Here is a 5,340-nt window from a genome sequence, read left to right as displayed (position 1 = left end):
ATAAGCTGAGCAGTTCAGGAAAACAGGCAAAATACAGCCACCACACTCTTTGAAAATCCAGGGATGAAACAGAAACCCAGGAAGAAAACATCCACTGGACAAAGAGAAACCTAGAAATCAGCACTTAGAACTATAACCCCAACCCAAACCCAGATGACTAGCTACCAGCATAAGAACACAATAAACGACAGCCAGGCAATATGTCTCTACTGGAGCTATCCTATCACAGCAGGCTCTGAATGTTCCAACATAGGTAAAGCATAAGAAATCCATCTTAAAATAAACTATGTGAAAATGATAATGTTCCTAAAATAAAAAATGAGTAAGTCCTTCAAAAAAAAAGCAAGCAATTGGAGGAAATGGATAAATCCCCTTAAAGAAAGCCAAAACAACAACAACAACAGTGAAACAGTTGAAGGTAAGCTTCATCAACAGAATACAAGAGGTTAAAGACAGAGTGTAAAGCATTAAAGATACAATAAAAGAAATAGAGACATTGGTAAAAGAAAATGTTATTTCTAAAAGACTCCTGACTCAAATCATGCAGGAAATCTTCAACACCATGAAAAATCAAACCTAAGAATAATAGGAATAGAGAAAGAAAAAGAATATCAGCTCAAAGGCCCAGAAAATATTTTCAACAAAATCATAGGAGAAATTTTTCCTAAAGAAGCAGATGTCTATAAAGGCATAAGAAGCATACAAAACTCCCAAGAGATTGAACTAGGAAAGAAAGCACTTTTGGTGAGTAATAATCAAAAAATTAAATGTGCAGAACAAGGACAGAATATTAAAAGCTGCAAGGGAAAAAGACCAAGCAACTTATAAAGACAGACCTATCAGAATGACATCGGAAGTCTAAATAGAGACTCTAAAAGCCAGAAGCTCCTGGACAGAAGTGTTGCAGATTCCTAAGAGCTGACAGATGCCAGCTCACAATACTATCTATGACCAGCAAAACTTTCCATCACCTTAGATAAAGAAAATAAGTATTCCATGATAAAGTCAAATTTATCCAATATCTATCTACAAACCAAGGCCTACTGAAGTAGGAAGTTGGAAGAAAAACTCCAACTGAAGGAGGTTAACCATACCCAACAATATAATAAATAATCTCACAGCAGCAGAACCCAGAGAAGGGAAATATACACACTACTACCATTGCCATGACCACCAACAAAATAACAGGAGTAAACAATCATTGGTCATTAATATCTGTCAATTGTAATGGTCTGAATTTCCCAATAAAGATACAGATGAACAGAATGGATGTGAACACAGCATCCAATCTTTTGTTGCTTAAAAAGAATACCTCAACATCAAGGATAGATATTATCTTAGAATAAAAGGCTGGAAAAAGATATTCCAAGCAAATGGACCTAAGAAGCAAGCTGGTGTAGCCATTTTAATATTTAACAAAATAGACTTCAATCAAAAAGAGATGGAGATGGACACTACATATTCATCAAAGGTAAAATCCACCAAGAGGACATTGCTCTTAATAGCTATGCCCCAAACCTAAGGGCACCCAAGTTTGTAAAAGAAACACTATTATAGCTTAAATTAAATTACATATTGACCCTCCTACTGATAGCAGGAGACCTATGTACCCTGCTGTTACCAGTGAACAGGTCATTCAGACAAAACACTAAACAGAGCAATACTAGAGCTAACATGTGTTATTAAACAACTGGACCCAACAGACTTACAGAATGTTTCACTCAAACAGAAAGAATCTGCCTTTATCTCATCACCTGATGGAAATTTCTCCAAAATTGACCACATACTCAGAACCAAAGCAAGTCTCAACAGGTATCAGACCACCGCAGATTAAAGCTGAATCTCAACAACAACAAAAACAACAGAAAGCTTACAAACTCATGGAAACTGAACATTTATCTACTGAATGAAAAATGGGTCAAGACAGAAATAAATAAAAAATTAAAGACTTTTTAGAATTCAATGAAAATGAAAACACAATATACTCTAACTTACAGGACACAATGAAAGCAGTTATAGGAGGCAAATTCAATAAAAATTTCAATAAAATACTTGCACACAGAATTCAGGAATATATCAAAAAGATTATCTACTTCAGTCAAGTAGGTTTCATCCCAGAGATGCAAGGATGGCTCAATGTATAAAAGACAATCTATATGACCTACCATATAAACAAACTGAAAGACAAAATCCACCTGATCATCTCATTAGACTCAGAGAGGGCCTTTGACACAATCTAACACCCCTTCATGATAAAGGTCCTGCAAAGATTAGGGATACAGGGTGTGGGAAGCGGCTCCGCTCTCGCCATTACAAGGTGGCGATTGGCATAGGCATTGTTTGAGAGAAAAGATAACTCCATATATGGAGTTATATGCACTGAGAGGTGTGGTTACCCAATCACCCCACCTCACATCATTGAGAATGGCCAATTTCCAGTGACTTCGTGGCAGTTGCTGATAGGATTAAGGCAATGCTTATAAGGGGCTGCGGGAGCTGGGGAGGAGAGAGAGAAGAAGCTCGCTGTACAGGGATAGCTGAATAAACCGCTTGAAGAAGAACACAGTTGCCATTGCCTTATTCTGTGGGTCGGACTTGGGTAGCGACAACAGGGGACATACTTCAATATAATAAAGGCAGTTCATAACAAGTCCATAGCCAATATTAACTTAAATTGAGAGAAACTCAAAGTAATTCCACTATAATCAGGAGCAGTCCAAGACTATCCACCTTCTTCACATCTATTATGTTTTGCTAGAACAATAAGAGAACTAATGGAGATTAAGGGGATAGTGAAGGAACTCTAGATATCCCAATCACAGCCAACAGGGTCCTTGCTGGCCTTTCCCCTCTGCCCTATTCCCTCTGCCTTGTAAAAAATCATTAGATTACATTCAAGCCCCCAAGGTTTTTTCCGTTATTTGGCCACTTCCTCCTCCTGAGAGTGACTACCAAGGTTCAGCTATCAAAGTTTTGAAGTCCAACAATCAAAAGACTCCCCTAATTTGACAACCCTAATTAACAGGTACAATTAGAAGTAAACATTTCATCCTAACACAGGTTTTACTCCTTTATCTTTATAAACCACCATTTGCTTCTGGACCACGTCTGCCTCCTCTCTATATAAAGGCAGCTCTTCATCCCCTGTGACAAATATTCCTTTCCCTTCTTCCTTGTCCTTTATCTCCTGTCTGTCTCTTATTCCCTGCTCTTTGTCCCTATGGGGCAAATCTCCTTTTTGCAGAGAACATGGTCTTGGGGGTCCTGAGACAATACAGATCTTTTCACATACAAATTAGAAAGGAAGAAGTCAATGCATCTTTATATGTAGATTATCTGATAATATACATAGGTGACCCTAAATATTCCACTAGGGAACTCTTATAACTGATAAACATTTTCAGCAAAGTAGCTGAATACAAAATTGACTCACAAAAATCAGTAGCCCCTTTATATATACAAATAACAAATGGACTGAGAAAGAACAATGCTTTTCACAATAGTTTCTAATAATATAAAATATCTTGGAATAAATAGCTCTAACCAAACAAACGAATGACTTACATGATAAAAACTTCAAGTCTTTAAAGAAAATACAAATGAAGATATCAGAAATGACATGACTGATACTAGGGCAGAGGATCACTCTCCACAAACTGACAGCGGGTTCCACTGCTGAGGAAAACATCCACACAACTTCTACAGTGATGCCTGCATGGAGCCTTCACCCCTATATTCTAGTCTTTTTTCATGTGGGAAGATACTCTGCAGGCTACCAAACGAGGAACCTGATCACCAACATAACCACATATCCTTTGACCTACAATCTCTTCTGCCTACAAGATGTGCTGGGACAATGGTGGCACAGAAATTGTGGAAGTGGTCAACCAATGTCTGATTTAACTTGAGGATCACTACAAAACTGGGAGCCCATGTTTGACACTGCTTGGAACTAGAGGCTAGATAGCCCAGAGACGTGGGGTAGAACCAGACATAATTGGTCTAAAAATAGATAGATAGATAGATAGATAGATAGATAGATAGATAGATAGATAGATAGATAAAATCAATGAAATGATTCCTAATGACATTCTGCTATACTTGTATATTAGTATCTTGTCCAGTCATCATCAGGTAGGTCTCCTCTGGCAGCACATGAGAGCAGGTGCAGAGACCCACAGCCAGACATTATATAGAGAGATAGTCTAAATTGGAGGTCTCCATAGGGTATCTCCTTTTGGAGCTCAGGGAATCCTTGGAAGATAGTATGGAAAGATCACAGAAGTCAGAGGGGAAACTAAAAGAATATAGTCCAGAAAATCAACTAAGTAGGGTTCATAAAGCTTTACAGAGACTGAAGCAGCAAGCATGGGGTCGGGGGGACGGTCTACTTGGGTCTGCAACAAGTTCTCTGTGTATATGTGATGACTGTTATGTTGGTGTTTCTGTGAGACTCTCAACTGTGGGATGAAGTGTGTCTTTGATTCTTGCTTGCTCTTGGGACTCTTTTCTTAGTATTGGGTTGCCTTATTAAACTTCAATATGATGGATTTTACCTCTTTGTATTGTATCTCAATTTGTTCTGTTTAGCTGTCATCTCTTTGAAACCTGCTGTTTTCTGAAAGGAGATGGAGAGGGAGTAGATCTAGGGAGAGGGGAGGTTGCAGGGAGCTGGGAGGAGTAGAAGGAGGGCTTCAGATATATTGTATGAGAGAGAAATTCATGTAAAATATCAAATTCAGGGATTTTCACTCCATGTGCAAATTATCTATTACTGAGCTACATCCCAAACCTTGAATCTGTTTCTGGTCCACTTGGATTTTGTTATTCAAGACAACAGCACTATTCTGAAGGAAAGATTTCTCCCATTAAAGAGGCAAACCTGATGTCCTGTCAATCCTGAGGTGTTTCTAAATGGGAGAATGAGACCATCTTGAGTCTTCTCTGAGGCATGCCTTCTAATCTCTTAGGTGGCTGTCCTGCTGACTTTGGGCACCTCTACTGGTTGACCCCTACATGTCTGTTAAGCATATTGGGGTTGAGGACTCTCAGGAGATTCTAAAGTTCTCAGCCCTTGCTCTTTGTGTCTTTCTCTCTAGAACATCAGTCTGTGTTTTCTAGCAACCTTGAACCTTCAGGCCTCTTTTTTTCTGTGTAGTGAGACACTGGACTAGTTGGTTTCCATGTCTCCAAGGTGTGGCCTGGACACTCTCAAGGCAGTAGACTGGCTAATCCTAGGCTCCTGACATTTATGTCCTGTCTTCCAGGGACTATGGTCCTTTGTTATCCAATGTTCAAAAATTGTTGTTTCTTTCATTTTTAAACATTTATGTTTTAAAG

This window comes from Arvicanthis niloticus, chromosome 4 (genome assembly GCF_011762505.2).
Source record: "Arvicanthis niloticus isolate mArvNil1 chromosome 4, mArvNil1.pat.X, whole genome shotgun sequence".
Taxonomy (NCBI): domain Eukaryota; kingdom Metazoa; phylum Chordata; class Mammalia; order Rodentia; family Muridae; genus Arvicanthis; species Arvicanthis niloticus.
Note: the sequence above shows the minus strand (reverse complement) of the source record.